General features: G+C 46.5%; 1 long non-coding RNA gene across 2 annotated transcripts; it reads left to right on the top strand.

Annotated features, from left to right (window-relative positions):
* The first annotated feature begins 587 nt into the window (after positions 1 to 587).
* LOC129458321 (uncharacterized) lies at positions 588 to 18,776 on the top strand. 2 transcript variants are annotated; one of them, XR_010114802.1, is made up of 5 exons: positions 588 to 689; positions 12,652 to 12,839; positions 14,960 to 15,169; positions 16,103 to 16,191; positions 16,356 to 18,776. It is a non-coding gene; the product is annotated as an uncharacterized lncRNA (long non-coding RNA). The 2 variants fall into 2 exon arrangements; XR_010114801.1 differs by having other exon boundaries at positions 12,649 to 12,839.
* The last annotated feature ends 424 nt before the right edge of the window (positions 18,777 to 19,200 follow it).

The following is a 19,200-nucleotide window of genomic DNA, read 5'->3' as shown; positions in this document are numbered from 1 at the left end:
AGGAATGGAAGCTGCATTGAGCCATGATTGTGGCTCTGCACTCCAGCCTGGGAACAGAGCATGACCGTGTCTCAAATAGAAAAAAAATAAAAAAGTTAATTAATGGGAGATTATCATGCGTGGGCCTGACTTAAGCTCCTTAAAAATGGGCCTTCTCTGAGGGAGATCCTCCAAGTAGCTGCTGGGTCAACAATTGCTCTCCTTTCCCCTTAGAACTTTCTTCCTGACTGAAGCTGAAGGACATCATCAAGCTTCAGCTCTTGCCATGGGTTTCCAGCCTACTTGTGACCTTCCCTTGTGGCTGCATTCTGTAGAGGAAAAGTTAAATATTAAATTTGAACTCAACTGAACATAGACACAAACAATGGTCACCAAGTTCCGGAACAGATTGCATGAGCCCCTTGAGGCATTCACCCAGCAGTGTTTCGGAGAAATCTGCTCCTGTACGTTAGTTATTGAAAAACAACGGACAGCTGCAAAAACAAGTTGAGCTTTTTGTGTTCCTTGAGCCCAGTCACGATGGGCCCTCATGACTGGGCCTCATGCCAAACAACTCGTTACAAAAGAGCTAGGGTCCCAGACCGTGCTGAAGCTCCATGAGACCTCTCCTCGTCTATGCACAGACTGGCGGCTGACTCTGGAGCCCAGACTGTTGCTTCCTGGTCTAGTGATCCTTCCTCCATAGTCTGGTGAGTGTAAATATACATATACATATCTTTTCCCTTCTCCCCTTTCCGCTGCAATTTGCATTTTATATCATTTGCTTGTTATATCTGTATTGCTATATACGTGGGATAAAGGTTGCTTACTCTTAAAAGGTATTGTATGTCTTTTCTTTTCCCCTCGTGCGTTTCCTGCACAAAACATTTTTTGGCATCACGAACAGGATTCGAAAACAAAAGTATGCTGCTTTTCGGCTGCAAGGACAGGAATGGAAGCTCAGGGACTTCCCATATCCCAGGATGGGAACTCCCCCAGTTTTCCCTTTTGGCAATTAAATGGTCCAGGGGAACTGGCCTTGTGAGAACTGGGAATCTAAATCAGTGCAATTTGAACCTTTGGCTGTGTGTGAAGTGCTGCAGGGGATTCCAGTCGGCAAAGGAGATGCCAAGGAGATCTGGCGTGGATGGTGCTTGTTTACTGCTTATAAGTTAATGTGTCAAGATAGGGATTGGTTGCTATAAGAAAAAAGTAAGCTGGAAAAGGAAAATGCTGACTTAACTTCTAGGCTGGCTTTGGCCCAATGCCAGGCCTATGTCCTGACTGATCAAGCCCAAAGCTACCAGGCTATTGCTGACAAAACAGCTGTCTGGGTGACCTGGTACAAGTATAAGAACAGGCAAGGCAAGGTGGATAGGCAGAAGGTACAGGTAGCTCTTGCTCGAGCAGGCCCTGAGTGGGACCCAGACACATGGGATGGAGATATATGGGATGATGATGAAGAAGGGACCACTTACTCCTCTGATAAATAAAGGGAACCTGCTGAGGCCAGACCCTGGAGGTGGCCACGGGCCGTAGAGCGGGGGCGGGACGGACAGATGGTCTGGAGAGGCACTGTAGAAGACTTTACCCAGCAGGAAATAGCAGACATTTTACAAACCTTTGGACAAAAGGGAGGGGAAAGTGTAATTACTTGGTTGGTTCGAATTAATGAACAGGGTGCCAATGGCATTAGAGTGGACTCAGGGAATGTTCTAAAGTTTGTTACCCTCTCGTGGGTACCCAAAATTCAGCTGGCTCTTTGAAACTGGGCCACTGGACCCCACCCTACTAATGATGAGGGAAATGTTTTAGATGAAATATCTTTGTGGCAATTGGCCTTCAATGTGGCCGGACAGAAATATTCCACAAAGGGTGCACGGCCAGATGAGGGAAAGCCCTGGCATACACTTAAGGAGTATGCTATGCGGTTAAAGGAGGAGGCCATGAAAACAGCTGTGGTACTGGGAATGGCTGATAACATAGAGTCAACACCCTTAAGTCCTACAATCTGCAATAAGATTTTAAAGATTGTTCCACCTGCTTATAGAATGGTGTTAACATCTTTATTATTTTCCCGTACCGATACTCCCACACGGGAGGTACTGGAACAACTAGGTCAGCTATAGGACTTGGGGGATCAGATGCCCTGTGGGGAGGAGAGGATTAAGGAGCGGGGCAGACAAATCCAGGACCAATCTCGGGTTAGTCGGAAGGATATGTTTGCAGATTTATTAAAGGCAGGGGTTCCCAGAGAACAAATTGATGGCAAGGAAGCTAAAGAGTTGTGGAAACTGGACCAACAAAAAGTGAGGAATGTGTGCCAAATAACAACAGGTGGGCCCTCTAGTTTTGGGCCGGGAGTCATCCCCAGCGTGCCTCCATTGAGTACCCCTATAACCCAGCCATTGGGAGGCTCTTACCAAGAATTATTGGATTCTTTAGCTAGACTATGACGGGAAGGCCAGGCCTCTTTGCAAATATAGTGCATAGATATGCAACCATATGTGAAGCTTAACATCTACTGGAAAAACAATACTATTACTACTCTAAAGCCCTAATTGATACAGGGGCTGACGCCACTCTAATGTATGGAAACCCTAGTACATTTCATGCACCTAAAGTGGTCATTTCTGGTCTCACAGGAAAAGAGATTCCTGCCTACTATTCTGCTATACAAATGAAAATAGGAAATAGGCATGGAAAAGAACATAAAGTTATGATTGTACCCATCCCCAAATATATTACTGGCATTGACATCCTAAAAGGGAGCACTCTCTACTTGCCAGATGACCGACACTCCTTCGAAGTAAGGTCCTTAAAGTTAGTCTGCCCAGTTACCATAGGCAATTTGCATTACGAGGTAGATATTCCTGCTGCCACTCAAATAATAAATTTGAAGCAATATTGTATTCTGGGAGGACACAAGTAAATTACTGAAACCATTCAGAATTATGTAGCGGTGGGTGTCTTAGTGCCAACTACCACTCAATAGAATAATCCTATTTGGCCCGTTAGGAAATCTGATGGGAGTTGGCATATGACCATGGATTATCAGGCCTTAAATAAAGTCACTCTGCCTCTAACTGCTGCTGTCCCAATGTAATAACCATTGTTGAACTGGTCCAACAGCATCCTGGAACATGGTATGCTGTAATTGATCTAGCCAATGCCTTCTTTGCCATCCCTTTAAAGCCTCAGATATGGGACCAATTTGCTTTCACATGGGACAGGAGACAATATACTTTACTTGCTTGCCTCAAGGGTACAAACATAGCCCCACCATTTGCCATCGGCAAGTTGCTGAGCATTTAGATGCTACAAGGCCAGACCTAAATTATTTGGGACTTCAAATCAGTCATTATATTGATGATATTTTAATTCAGGGGGAAACTGAAGAACTAGTTAGCCGGGGTTTGGAGCAGGTAAAAACCCAGCTCCTATCTCAAGGATGGGAAATTAACTCTAGTAAGATTCAAGGACCTGCACAAACTGTAAAGTTCTTTGGTGTCCTATGGAATGCAGAGAAATAGTCCATTTTACCAAAGGTTAAGGCTAAAATACTAGAATTTGCAACCCCTACCACTAAAAAAGAGGCCCAGAAATCTATTGGCTTGTTTGGATTCTGGAGACATCATATTCCCCACTTGGGTAACATTTTACAACCTTTGCATGCAGTCACTAGAAAACGCTATGACTTTTACATGCTAAACAAGCAGTGCAACTGGCCCTGGATCTATCTTCTGGCCCATACGGGATGGGCCAGAAGAACTGCAAGTAACTGTCCTAGATCAACATGCTAATTGAAGTCTTTGGCAGAAACAAGATGGGAAGAGGGTACCTTCGGGGTTTTGGACCAGGAAACTGCCAGAGGCTGGGAAAACTTATACCCCTTTCAAGAAGCAATTGTTAGCTTGTTGCTGGGCTTTGCCAGAAACAGAGTGCCCCTGCTACAACCATGATGTCATTATGAGGCACAAAATTCCTATTATGACTTGGGTCATGAGCTCCCCAGAAATCACCGAATAGGGCACACCCAAAAAAGTTGCATCATCAAATGGAAATGGTACATACGAGGTGGGGCTAAGCCGGGGCCAAAGGGGCTATCGTTTTTACATGAGGATGTACAAAATTTGCCAACCCAGGACACCACCCCGCAAGTCCTGCAGATAGGGAAAGAGCACCCCCCCAGCCCCCGCCACCTACAACGGGGCAAATCCTTTAAAGAGCTAAACCCAGAGAATCAGAAACACATTTGGTTTACTGAAGGATCCACCAAATACATTGGTGGGACCCAATGCTGGAAGGCTGTGGCTCATAATCCTGTTAAAAACATAAGCATTTCTGTTGAAGGAAGGGGTGGGAACAGCCAGCTGGCTGAACTGGTGGCTGTCCTCCGAGCTATTCAGGAGGAGGCTGGAGCTATTCAGGATTTGTCACTTGTATACTGACTCTTGGTCAGTAGAAAATGGTCTCACTACTTGGATGCCCCAGTGGCAACAAAACAAATGGTTAATTGGGAATAAAGAGGTTTGGGGAAAACAATACTGGGAAGATATCTGGATCCTGGCACACACCACCATTATCACCATTTTCCATGTTGATGCTCATGCGTCTCTGCTTTCTCTTGACAGACTAATCAGCAGGCAGAATAACAAGCTAAAATTTTCACTATTACTGCAGACTCAGGCCCGGAAGAACCGGATTTGGCTGCGCTCACGCAATGGGTGCATTTCCAGTGAGGACATCTAGGCATCCAGGGAACCGTGGCTTGGGGAGAGCAAAGAGGGATATCATTACCACAGGATGTGGTTCACACAACTTTGAACTCTCTTCAAACCCTCTTTGAACCCTCTGAAGCCAGTTCCTCAGAGGGTTTTGGGGCACATTCATAGGGGGAAAATGCCAGGATGAATTTGGCAAATGGACTATGCTTGTCCTTTGCCACTTCTAAAGGGTGCCAATATATATGTACTTCTGTAGACACCTACTCAGGGTTCCTAGTAGCCTGCGCTTATGCTAATGCTAACCAAACTAACACTATTAAAACCTTAAACATCCTAATTCTATATTATGGTGTGCCCATACAAATTCAAATGGACAGTGGCTCCCATTTCAAAGGTAAGGCTGTACAAACCTTTGCAGCCCAACATGGCATAGAATGGATTTTCCACATCCCGTGCCACCCACAGGCAGCTGGCCTAATCAAAAGAATGAATGGGTTATTGCAAAAACAGCTAAAGGTGTTAGGGCAAGGTAAGTTAGAAAAATGGCAGGATCACCTGTTTGAGATACTACAAATTTTAAATAATCAGCCATTAACAACATCTGAAACCCCACTGAGCCGAATGCTTACCCTACACTTACAAATTGCTAAGTGTGTGGGTGTAGTCCAACCGCTCTTGCTAAAATGCTGGAAAATCCACCCACTCCCATGGAGGAGTACGAGAGGAGCCGCCAGTTTGGAATTATATAGTTTAAAGCCTGGGATAATTCCCGCCCAAAGTATATACACGGTAGCCACTGGCTTAGGAGTTATTATAGGTATTATGCCTTGCAAGCATTATGGGTGGATTACATTCCAATCAGGTCTTGCAATGCGGGGTATTACAGTACACAGGGGTATAACTGACAGTGATTACCGGGGAGAGTTAAAGGTCATTTTATACAATACCACTCCAGATTCTTTTGCTATAAAACTGCAGATACCAGTTGCTCAATTGTTAGTGGTACCTTGTCAGCAATTAACCCTGTAGGAAATCTCTGCCCCAACAGAGGCTACATACAGAACCAGGTTATTCAGATCCACTGGTACTAGTGGCTTAAATCCTGGAGCCAAAATATGGGTACAGCGTCCATCAGATCCCACCCCTAAGGCTGGTGACCTTGTAGCCATGGGAGCAGAAAATGAAGGCATAGTACAACTTCCTAAATATGAAAAAACAATATCATGTTCCCCTCCACTTTTGTTATTACAGGGAATGACCTATCTACTGATGTTCACCACTTGTGTCTTTGTGTCTGAGGCCTAGAATGAATTTATTAACTGGGTAGCCACTGCTGCAAAAGAGGTCAACTGCAGTCAGTGCTGGGTATGTGTCGAGTTGCCAGAGGCTGCAGGGAATAGATTACCTTAGAATATTATCTCTGCTAATATTTCCAAGTGGCTCTGTTGCTACCAATGGGGTTGGGAGAATAGCACCTGTAGTACAACCTGAACTTCTTTTAACCAAACCAAACAGTCTATTCTTGCCCAAGTTCAACAAAAGGCAAAATCCGCCCTTGCAATGAGTCAAAAGCTTTTGTATCCTGCCTGATATGCCTGGAACGGCATATACTGGGAAACTGTCATACTGGTAGCTGGACTCCTTATGCTCCCCCCTTTGGGAGCCTTAAATGGCTTCCCCAATGACACTCTGGGGTTTCTCCCACCAGACAGTTGTCAGCACATACTCCAAATCAATAACAGTGCTCCCAAGGCAACACAGCACCTTCGTTATTTAAATTACACATTACAGCAATATGATTATAGTAGAACACTTCCCCTTCCCTGGGGGGCCCTCTGGGTATGCGGATCCTATGGGTGGTGATACCTGCCGCCGAACTGAACGGGGAGATGCACTTGGGGGTGGCCATTAATTCCATTCACTATCTGGGATAATATTCCCCTCCCCAGTAATCTAGTTACTTACAAATATTGCTGGTTACAAATGCGCCAGACTCCCTAGTGGTGGTACCATACCACTGCTGGTACAATCCCGCTTCAACAACAAATTAAAATATTAAGCTTGCACGTAGAAAAAGCTCTTAATGACAGTAGCACTGGACTTATATTGTTAGCAGATGAATTTGCTCAGGTGTGTACTGTTGTGTTGCAAAATCAAATGGCATTAGACATGCTTTCAGCAGCCCAAGGAAGGGTTTGCGCCTTACTGCGTGCTGAATCTTGTGTGTATATCCCTGACAATTCTCACAATATTACTCTCCTTGCCCAAGACATGCAAAAACAAAGCAGTTAGAATCTAACCACAGGCACCCCATCGTGAATTGGCTGTCCAACTGGCATTGGCATTGGCCGTGGTGGGTGTGGTTTTTATTAATTGTGCTTTTAATTCTCCTGTGTTTACCCTGTATCAGTAATCTATATCAGCTATGCCTTCCCCATGTATCTTTACACATTTTATCTTACAACTGAGTATCAAATTGAGGCTGAATGTGGAGGAAAAGTTAAATATTAAATTTGAACTCAACTGAACATGGACATAAACAATGGTCACCAAGTTCCGGAACAGGTTGCATGAGCCCCCTGAGGCATTCATCCAGCAATGTTTCGGAGAAATCTGCTCCTGTACGTTAGTTAGTGAGAAACAACAGACAATCACAAAAACAAGTAGACCTTTTTGTGTTCCTTGAGCCCAGTCGTGAAGGGCCCTCATGACTGGGCCTCATGCCAAACAACTCGTTACAAAAGAGCTAGGGTCCCAGATCGCGCTGAAGCTCCATGAGACCTCTCCTCATCTGTGCACGGACCGGCGGCCCACTCTGGAGCCCAGGCTGTTGCTTCCCAGTCTGGTGATGCTTCCTCCATAATCTGGTGGTGTAAATATATATGTACATATCTTTTCCCTTCACTCCTTTCCACTGCAATTTGCATTTTATATCATTTGCTTATTATATCTATATTGCCATACACGTGGGATAAAGGTTGTTTACCCTTAAAAGGTCTTGTGTGTGGGCTGGGCACGGTGGCTCACGCCTGTAATTCCAGCACTTTGGGAGGTCGAGGAGGGTGGATCACCCGAGGTCGAGAGTTCGAGACCAACCTGACCAACATGGTGAAACCCAGTCTCTACTAAAATACAAAAAATTAGCTGGACGTGGTGGCATGTACCTGTAGTCCCAGCTACTTGGAAGGCTGAGGCAGGAGAATCACTTGAACCCGGGAGGCGGAGGTTGCAGTGAGCTGACATCGTTATCACTGAGCTCCAGCCTGGTGACAGAGTAAGACTCCGTCTAAAAAATAAAAATAAAAATAAAAAAGTCTTGTGTGCGTCTTTTCTTTTCCCCTCGTGTATTTCCAGCACAGAACACCTGCCCTACAGACTTCAGACTTGTTTAGCCACAATTGTGCCAGCCAATTCCTTATAAGTCCATCTCTCTCTCTCTCCTTCTCTCCTTCTCTCTCTCTCTCTCTCTCTCCCTCTCCTATCTATATTATTCTACTGGTTCTGCTTCTCTGGTTGAACCCTAGCTGATACAATGGGCTTACATGGCTGGGAAGTCCATAGAAGGGCTCAAATTATGTCTATAAATATTCTAATCTCTATATGTATATCTCCATCTCCACCCTTCGCCGCTTCCCCGCTCCCATCTCTCAGCTCTCGGCTCTGCTCCCCTCTGTGTGTGGCTTCAGTCTGCAGAGACTGGGTCACTCCTTGTGGTGAGGAAGATGGCCTCTGAAAACCCCAAAATCACACCCTTCCAAACAAGGCCAGGAGAAAGAGACTTCTTTCTCACAGGGAAGTGGTTCTCGTCGTTCCATCTTTGGTAATGGGCCCAGCTCTTGGATCAGTCACTGTTGCCAGGGTACCATGATTGAGTACTGAGTTTGACATGGCCTGTAATGGGTGGCATTCTGTGATTCACACCCCACATCACACCTAAAGGAGTGGATAGAAGTACTCCCAAAGAAATAGGTGGTACTGCAACCAGAAAAGGGGTGTAGGGATGCGTGCTAGACAGACATAACTGTAATGACCAAGGTCTGCTAGAAGAAGCTAGTGAACCTCTTAGCAATGAATCTTCTAAGTCACTGGTCTTGAACTTCATGAGCCTTGTGTTTGGGCTTCCCTCTACATGCTGACTTCCAGAGCCAATCTTCTGGTTGCCTTTTCTGGATGCAACGTACTTGTGCAAAATGTGATCTTAAAGACAGAGCCTCAGCTTGGTGTCTACTCACACCTCCACTTCCACCCAGCTACATGACTGTGGACAGAGCAAGTCATTTCTCTGTGCCTCTATTCTCCATTTGTTTAATACGAATTTCCACACTCACCCTTCCCACTCCAAAGGACCAGGAGTGTGGAATTAGATCATAAATTAGAATAGTACTTTTATTTCAGCTCTTTGGATCAGGTGGTTTATTTCCTGCTTCTTCTGTGGATAGAGCTTCCCCTCCTCCTTCCTTTAGTAACATTTGTCCTCCCCATTGGTCCCCTGAAGCCATAATGGTATCATGTTTGCAGAAGAACATGATGAGGGAGAAGAATGCTTCTAAAGCCAAGATTGATAAGAGAAGTGAAGGCATGAGTACCGCCTCCTCCCATCTTCCCACTGAGAGGCCTGCTGGAGCCAGGATGCCCTACTGGACTTAGGGTGGGTCTCTGTTCTAATGGAAGGGACCTCTCCTCTGTAAGTCTTCTTTAAAAAAAAAAAAAAAAAAGGGAAAGCAACCTCGTCAGTAGAGGAATACTCAGGTCAGGCAGTCTAGATTTAGATGCCAGCTGTTTACAGAAGTATTTGGAAACCTTAGTGCTTCCAGGAAGTCAGAAGGGAGGGATGAAGGGTAGCAGGAACTATCCAACTTGTGGGAAGGTGAGCTTGGGCACAGCACTCCGAGTGGGAGAAGATGGGGCCTAGGACCCAGAGTAAGAACAAGGGTCACTATTAGACAACCTTATACAGCCTTTAAGGACCCAAGGAAGAATCTTTCTCGCACTGAATTTAAAGTGTTGATGATCTGAGAAAAACAGGCTGAGAGGAGCTCTAGCAAGGCTGAGGAGGAGATAACTGTCTAGGATCTAAGGATTCCCACAGTAGACACTCAGAGCTAGCACTTCACCTTGGCAACTCACATTTCTTATGCCAACAGTTTTATTTACATTTTTCCAAAGTGGATAAGGCTGGGGCTGATGACCAGGTTATCGAGAAGAATGTGGAAGCTGTTAAGACAGAGAACACGAGAGCCAGCAGGGGCCTCTCTGGTCTAAAAGCAGCTGAACTTGGACAGACTTTCATTCTCTTAAGAACCAAGGACTCCTAGACCGTGCACTGCTGAAACATGGGCAGAATTCTGAACCACACCTGGAAGCTGAGGGGACACGCCCCCAGAGGCCTCTTCCCTTCATGGAGAAGCCGCTTGAAGGGCAAGAGGGTTGTCTCCAGAGAAGAACAAGTAGCCTCTCAGTTAGTAGTTATTAACATGTGGCTACTTAAATTTAAAGTTAAATTAATCAACATTGATTAAAACTTAAAATTCATTTCCTCAGTCACACTGGTCATATTGCAGACGTTCAACGTCCACATGTAGAGGCTGGTGGCTGCCATACTGGACACTGGACAATGTAAACAGAGAATATTTTCATCATCTCAGTAAGTCTGATTGGACAGCTCTGAGTTAGAATCAAGGTGGGGATGCATATTAAAAAGATGCAACATCAAAGTGGCTTAAACAAGATAATGGTTTTTTGTTTTGTTTTGTTTTGTTTTTCCTAAAATTTTAGGGCAGTAAAGTAGCTTAATTCCCCAGAGTCACTAGGACTGCCTATGCTCCTGTGGTGGCTACAGAGTCACAGACCCAGGAACCTTTTATCACGACACTCTGACATTCCTATGATGCGGGGAAGCGTTGTCTGCATGGCTCAAGATGGTGCACCAGCCACTGGGAAGAGGGAAGGAGAGAGTGCATCTTTTCCTTTCAAAGGCATCCCCTAGACCTGCATAGATCTCTTCCACTTATATCCACTGGCCTCATCTAACTACAAAAGAGCCTAGGAAACTTTATTCTAAATTAAAAGTTAAATAAACAATCTAAATCACACTTTGGGAGCCTGAGGCAGGAGGACTGCTTGAGCCCAGGAATTCTAGACCTGCCTGAGCAACATAATGAGATCCTGTTTCTACAAAAAAAAAAAATTAAAAAAAATTAAAACATTAGCCAGGCGTGGTGGCACATAGCTGTAGTCTCAGCTACTCAGGAGGCTGAGGCAGGAGGATCACTTGAGCCCAGGAGGTTAAGGCTGCAGTGAGCCGAGACTGCACAACTACACTCCAGCCTGGGTGACAGAGCGAGACTCTGTCTCAAAGAAAAAAAATCTAAATCAAATATTTAAAGCTCATTACTATGGAGGAAGGGGGGAATGGATGGGGAGGGCGTGTAGCAGTTTCTTCCATGGCAGTTATATATAGTATGTGAATCCGTTGCTGCCAATATTCTCTTTTTTGTCATCTTTCTCTTTGCTGTCTCTCCTATTTCCTCCCTCTTCCTTTTATTCCACTGACCCCTGCACACACCCCCCAACCCCAGGTATCAGGAACCATACCTAGTTCTTTTGCATGCACAATCCCATTTTACATCACAAGCACCCTATGAGGTAGGTATTAATTTTTTTTACCTGTTTTACAGATTTTACAGATAAAGACACTGAGGCTCAGAAAAGTTAAACAATGAGCCCTGCCTAGTTCCTGAGAATTGCTGGAAAGATTGGTCCCAAAGGCTTTCTTCCCACATTCACTCAGTTCCCCTTGCTTCTTCCCCTCCGCTTGTCTGAAGCCCATCTCTTCTCTTTGGATTCTCTCCCCCACCTCTCCCTCTGCTTACCTCCTAACTCCCTTCCCTTTCTCCCTGGCTTTTGGCTTTCATTCTTTTTTTCTGTCTCCCAGTGCAACAGGCCAGCCTCACTCAGCCCATTACATGCTGGCCCCACTCAGCTCCTAATAAATCTATTAAGTTGTAATCAATCTGTAAATCAGCTCTCCTGATTAAACCTGGTGAGGATTAGGTTTGGGTTTCCCTGTAATTACAGCTGAAGATCTGAACAATAAACCAAATTGACTAGCAGAAAAAACATGAGGTTACCTCAAAACATCCTATCTGTTCTCTCCCGTGGTTCATGTGGCCAGGCCCTGACCACAGATGTCTGGCTCCCTGCAGTCCCCTCCCCAGCCCCAAGACAGAGTGTGTGAGGACCAGAACAGACCTCTAATCTTGGGCTAGAGAACGGGGTCTGTAAGTGGGCAAGGAACTTCCAGAGCTCTAATCGTCCCACTCATGAAAACCCCGTCTCCTTTGGGTCCTGGGTAATGAGATTCCCTCCTTCAGCTTCATGAGGTTTCTCTTCTTCCACTTGGGTACAGAAGTGGGTGAGGACAGGACTTTCTGAGAGGTGTCAGTCCCCTCACTTGTCTGGAGACTGCCTTTGATTCGGGTTATTTCTGACAGAAACAGAAGGGGACCTCAGGCAGCAGTGAACATGACAGAGGGGACTAAAGATGGTGGGGGAGGCATTTGCTAAGAAGGACAGAGGATGACAGTGCCCTGGAAACTGAAAATCAATCTCCTCTGCTTCCCCCTCTCCAGAGACTACGGTGGAATTGGGACAAGCACCCCTGGTTGAGGCAGGGAGGCTGACTCTCCCCCCCGCCCTCCTAAGAATCCTTACGGCCAGGGTTAGGCTTCTGTAGCTTCCTCCCCCAGCCCCCATCTCCACTTCCCTGCAACACACGCCCACACCCAGGGCTGAGCACAGAGGCTGGCACATCCCGGGAGTTCGATCAATGTGAATCAAATTAGCCCACTCATTCAGGCACCAATCAATCCCTGTCTCTCCACGTGCAATTTTTATTATTCAGCTGTCCCAGACATCCCCCAATTCACTGATGTCTTTTCAGAAGCAGTGGGAGTCCCAGAACTGATGACTCTCTAGAAGATGGAGAAGCCAGGAGGAATTCAGAGAGAAACAGGAAGGGGAGAGAAAAAAGGAGAGAAGTGGACTTGGCGAGAGAAGGAGACAGAGAGCGAGACAGAGAGGCAGAGACATCATGCCTTTTTCCTTGAAGGTCATCTTTACTAGGCCTCCGAGGTGAGTCATGTGCCATTATACTCCCTACTCTGCAGTTTAACTAAACAAGTCATGAACTAAAAAAACAAAACAATAGCAAAAACAAAGCCAATCAAGAAAGCAGGTGCTTTCAGTCCTGGACATCCTCAAATCAGCAAAGATGGGTCCAAAGCAAAGACCCAGTGTCTTCTTAGTGTTCTGTTTCCAAGTCCTTCAGTGATACTTCCTCTGGCTCTAAAAGCGGGAGGCCCAGCCCTGGGACTCCTGACCCAGCTAGCCTGGCTCCAGCTCCCCAGCCCCTCTGTCCCCACTTCACGAGGCAGCATGCTGGGCCCAGGCTGCTTTGGCACCCATTAGTTGCGTGGTCTCATGTTTCCTGTGATGACACATGGGGACATGAAGCTCTGTTATTCTGGCAGGCACCACAGACTGGTCTCTGTTGGCATTTGGTTCCTGGGTGTAGGTTGGTTTCTCACTTATGGCAGTACCTCTGAGGCTTCAGGGGAGGCTCTGGGCTGCCATGTGGCAAAGGGCTCCCTGCAGGCCCTCAGCCTGTATCCAGGGCAATTCTTTTCTCTCCATGCTCAGCCCCTCCCTGTATACTCTCCCAGGCCAGTCAGGGGCTGACTCAGAGAGCCCCAGCCATGGTTGTGCCCAGGGAGGTGTGCAGGGCATGGAAACCGAACGACTGAGGACAGGAGGTGTTCGGATCAGGAGCGGCAGTATCACACGGGCTTGGACTCTGACATTCCAGGGAGGGGACCATCCTACTTCTGCCACTCATCAACTTTGTGACCTTGGGCAAGAGGCTTAGACTCTCAGAGACTCAGCTTCCACATTTCTAAAATAGGACCTTCTTCATCAAGTTGATATGAGGACTACATAGAGTGCTTAACACGATGCCCAACACGTGGTTAAGTGCTCGATAAATGGGACTATTACCATGATCATTATTATTAACACTTTATAGAGGAGGCTGGGACAATTCCTTTGGTACTGAGCCCCTGCAAAATGCAAACACACAAAGTGTAGGTGGTTTATCAGATCAGTCATCTTCTGGGGTGGTGGGAAGAGCAGACATAACCCCCAAATCCTACTAAAGATGGGCCTATTGGGTGGCAAATAAGTGGTGATCTAAGCAGAGTGATTAAGAGCCACCTTCCCAGCATCCAAATAGTGAGGACTCACAGCATAATGGCGTTTCAGTCAACAACACACCACACAGAGTAGTACACTGGTCCCTTAAGATTACAACACCATATTTTTACTGTACCTTTTCTATGTTTAGGTATGTTTAAGTACAAAAATACTTGCCATCATGTTACAATTACCTTCAGTATTCAGTACAGTAACATGCTGTACAGGTTAGTAGCCTAGGAGCAATAGGCTGTATGCTGTATAGCCTAGGTGTATAGCAGGCAAACTCAATGATGTTTGCACAAGGACAAAATCACCTAATGGCACATCTCTCAGAACATAATCCCTGTCATTAAGCAACACTTAACTGTAAACCATTTTTATGATTCACTAGTCATGGACCCCTAACGTGTCTCCCCCGGTCACTTCTTTGGAATAAGGCAGAAGCCCCAAAGACCATGCAGAGTCCCCTTTGGGGACTTCTTTGATCCAATTATTTCTATCTTGTCTGACAGCTGGGAGAAAATTTGTGTTAGGATAAGACAGAAAATTGAGCTGGTACGAGCAGGTCTGGACTGGAAGAGTTGTGCACGGTGGGGGCAGGCGGCAGGGGGGCACAGGGTGTGGGTCCTCACAAGTGAGGGAAGGGATTAGGGTACTGGATCCTGAGGTCTCCAAAAGCGGAGCGTGGGAGACACCCCCCAGGATTCCCGTCCTCTGGCCGTTCACAACCTGTATATCCCCCTCCCCCTGAGCTTGGGTGGGACCTGAGACTTGCTTCTAGCCAGTGGACTATGGGAAAAATGAAGGGACTTTCAGAGGTAATTGAGGTCCCAAATTGGTTGATTTTTGAGTTCATCTAAAGGGAGATTGTCCTGGGTGGGCCTGACTTAATCAGGCAGGCGGCCCTTAAAGAGAAGGGCTGGGCTGGGTCCCTCCTGAGGGCAGAGACTGTCAGTGGTATTATAATACCATATTTTTACTGTACCTTTTCTATGTTTAAGGACAAAAATACCATACTGCCTCATCTGAGGGCAGATGAAGTCAGTGGCCAGGCCTTTGTGGCACGAAGCTGGCAGTCTAGGACCTGAGGGCAAGCCTCCAGTCAAAGCCAGCAAACAGGGGGACCCTCCCCAACCCCACCCTTGGTACAGTTGCAAGGAAGTGAATGCTGCCAACAGCCTGAGTGAATCTGGGAGTGGATTCTTCCCCAGGTGAGCCTCCAGAGGGGAATACAGCCCAGGGGACTCTGAGCAAGGGATGCAGTGAAGCCGTACACAGACTCTTGACCCACCAACTGCCACAGAATAACGGGTGTCTTTTCAAGTTGCTAAACTTGTGACAATCTGTTACAAAGCAATAGAAGACTAATATACGGGTTGAGGGGAGGGTGTCCTGGAACAGGAGGTGGGAGGTGCCAAAGACAGGCTCCAGCTATGGTACACTGGTCTGCTTCTCACTCCAGGGGGCACTGGTTTTGTCCAAAAGATTCCATTCTGACCACCTTGCTGGCCCCACTCTGTTTTTGTTTGGAGGTGGAAAGGGGTCGTGTTTTAGACCTGAAGCCCTAAGAACGCTTGCCTGAAGCTGAGATGGGAGGGTATCCTCCTTCAGCACGCCACCAGGATGCCTCACCCTGAGGACGTGCCAGGCGCTCTGGAGCAAAAGGATCCGGGCTCCCAGGCTTGTCCAGAGAGGGTGCTGCCAGGAGTGTAGGGCGGGCTCCAAATCTAGGGGAACTCTAGATCTTCCAGTCAGACCTGGAGCTGGACTGGAGCCCTCACATTCCCGCAGTGCCCCCAGGAGGGGTCGTCCCAGCATCCCTGGCTCTGGCTCTGTCATCTGTGGGCATCTTAGCGCCTTTAGATAGACCTGGGGCCACCCCCAGGTAAGAAGGGCCAAGCCCCCTGAAACTGTACCCTGAGACCTCACCTCGGTGCAGGAGCTGACTCTGGCCCCGGCCCCAGCCCTGCCCCAACCTGAGCACCTCCACTGCCCTCCCTCAATACCAGAGGCCTGGAGGGCTGCCTCCCTACTCCCGTCCTCCACCGCTATGCAGGGTCCCCACCTGCAGCAGGGCACTTCGGCTGACTTAATGTCTCTCATGGATAAAATTGCTCTGAGTAGTTTTAAACTTTTAATTTTAGCCCTGGAACCTTTTCCTTAAACAAAAATCTCACAAGAAAACTCAGTCTGCAAGAACAAAAGTGGAGCTGCTCTGAAGGAGTGCAAGGAGGTCAGTGGCTTCTCCCCAGACAGCCTCCCTTACCCTCCCCCGCCCCTGCCTCCTCGTTCCCTGGCAGCCCCTGAAGGGCTGTGTGGAGCGGAAGTACTTCTGGAAAGCTTGTTTGGACGCTGCTGAACAGGACCCTGTCACGTTTTCCTGTTTGTTTCCCTCAGGGCTGGTTGGGACAGGAAGTCCCGCCCTCTCAACCCCAGTGCAGCTCTCAATCAATGAGAGCACGAAGAATGTTCCCAATCCACAGGCAGAGACCCTTCCACAGCTGGGATCTTCTCCACCTGGAGGACTACGTTCCCCACCCCACCTTGCAAGTGGCTTGACATGAATTTGTTATCTGTGAGACAAATGTTCTTGGCCTGCCAAGGAGAGCTTTAAATAGACTCTGAGTTAAAAGGAAGCTTATCCATTATTTAGTCCAGCTCTTAGCTCGGGCAAGAATTCCTTACACATCCCCACCAAGAGGCAATCTAGATTCTCTCTGAATACTCCCCACAATGGGTGGCTCACTATCTCACAAAGCAGGTGTCTCACTGTTAGGCAGCTCCTATTAAAACACAAACCTGCCACCTTATAGCCCTCATCCACTGGCTCTGCCTCTGGAGCTCAAAGAATAAGTCATGAAGTCGTGGAACTTATACTAAAAGGAATGCAGCTCACCCCAGGCTAGTCTTCTCCCCTCCTGTTCCATTCTCCTTAGAGGGCACTTGTGTAGATTATTATATTGGTGGTCAAGGAAACATGTCACTTAGTATTTGTGGACTGTGTATTCCCCTTTCTCATTGACTCTTGGATTATCCTCATGACTTGCTTTGGCCAATGGGATATTAGCAGGCATAAAGCCTTGGAAGCACTTGCAAATTTGGGCTTGCCCCCTTAGAAAGTTCCTCCTTGGAAGCCAGCTGCCATGCTGAAGGAAGCTCAAGTTTGGCTACTGAATGGTGCAAGGCCATGTGGAGAGAGGCCCTGGAGAAGGGTAGTCCATTTTTTTCCTTTTTTTTTTATGCTTAATGTTTGTGGGTACATAGTAGGTGTGTATATCTATGGGGTACAGGAGATGTTTTGATACAGGCATGCAATGTGGAATAATCACATCATGGAAAATGGGGTATGAGGAGAGGCCATTTTGGATGTTCCAATCACAAGCAAGCTCCCAGCTGAAGGCAACCACAGGAGTGACCTAAGCAATACACAAGGAACAGAAGAGCTGCCCTGCTAAGCTCAGCCAAACCACAGGATCTTGTGAAATAATAAATTGTTGTTTTAAGCAACTAAATTTTGGAATGGGTTGGTAAACAGTGATAGAGAATTGAAAACTACTGACAGAGTTCTTCTAGGAGCACATTTCTAGGATAATATGGCCAAAATTTTTCATCTCAGATCAGCCATTTACAAAGAGTATAGACAACCTGCCTAAGCCAAGAGATAGCAAACATCTTTACTGGAGATACTGGGAGCTCGGCCACTTAGAATTAAATCAGAAGGAGTCAGTCAGAGATGGGAAGGAGTTAGGAGCCTTTGGCTTGAGCAAGTCAGAGAGCCCTGTCTGAATGACAAATTATATGGAACAGCTTGGCTTTCCTCACAAAATAAAATTATTGCTTCAGTTCAAATTCCTTGCCACTTATAAATTACTTTTAATTTTATTGCCCTACAGACCATGTCCAGATAGGTTTGGATGCTATGCTGTTTTTTATATGCCATTCTCCAAAGCGGTGAAGGTACAAATCATGGGCCATCCCAAGTGGTTTGGGGAAGAGATGTTTTTTCTTTCAAAAACAAGGTTTAGGTGCATATTTGTGGTAATGACATAGAAATGAAAACACAGCAAGATCAATTGGAGTTTATAATAGCATTCTGAACAGGGAGAAATAGGGTGAAATGCTCCTGGATGAGGCTGTCCCAGCCTTCTCCCAGCATTCACTCCATAAGCCTTTATTGAGCACCTACAGTCCCTGCCTTCCAGGCACTCATGTTCAAGGGAGGAGACTGACAGGTGGAGCAGCAGGTGCAATACAGTGTGATAACGAGGAAGTCTGGGACAACGGAAGTACCTACAAGAGGCCTGTCTCCTAAAAGAAGCTCTATCTAGGCTGAGAGCAAAAGGGTCAATGGAGCAAGTTGAACAAAGAGAAGGGACATTCATTGATTGCAGAGATTACTAGCTCCTACCCAATATCTATCTATCTCTTTTTCCTGATGATTAGAACATCATTTTATCCTGCTAGGCAATATTTCTAGCTAAAGGACTACATTTCCCAGACTTCCTTGTAGCTAGCAATGAATAATGGGATAAAAATACAAGTTTATAGGGTTTCTTGGAAGGAGTTCTGACTCAACTAGGAGATACAACCAAGTTCCTCCATCTTTCTGCCTGGAATGTGGACTTGATGGCTGGAGTGCCAGCAGCTATTTTGTGTCATAAAGCAAACTTGAGATGGAAACCAACTACTAAGTATGGTAGAGCAGAAAGTTAAGAAGAGCTTGCGTCCTGACAACTGTGAAGCTGCTATATCAGCCCTGGAGAGCCACCCTTCTGGCTTCTTTCACATGCCAAATAAATAAATGTCAGATTTAAACTACTTATTTGTTTTGTCGTTGTTGTAATATACAGCTGAACCTAATCCTAACTGATATGCCTACATGTGCCCAGCCCCAGAGGTAAGAGAGCACATGACATATTCCTCAATCTGCAAATGGTTCCGAGTGGATGGAGCTCAATAAAGTGTGTGACAGAGGAGGAGGTGGTGAGTGGGGCAAGCAAGGGAAGCAGAGGTGAGCCTGGAGTTCTTGGGCAATGGGGCACAGAGGGAAATCATAATTGCTAGCATTTATGAAGGGCTTTAAACAACAGATTCTTCTCTCCCTATCCTCCACATCTGGAGAAAGGACAGCCTCCTGTTCCCCAGAGACTTAGGACTAGGGAACAAAATGTCCTTAGTTAAAGGGTGTGTCTCAGAATTGGGAACATGGCCACAGACAACTGTCCTTGGATATGAGAACTGC

Source organism: Symphalangus syndactylus, chromosome 19, assembly GCF_028878055.3.
Source record: "Symphalangus syndactylus isolate Jambi chromosome 19, NHGRI_mSymSyn1-v2.1_pri, whole genome shotgun sequence".
NCBI lineage: Eukaryota > Metazoa > Chordata > Mammalia > Primates > Hylobatidae > Symphalangus > Symphalangus syndactylus.
The sequence above is the reverse complement of the archived record's forward strand: the minus strand, read 5'-3'. Positions and strand labels throughout refer to the sequence as shown.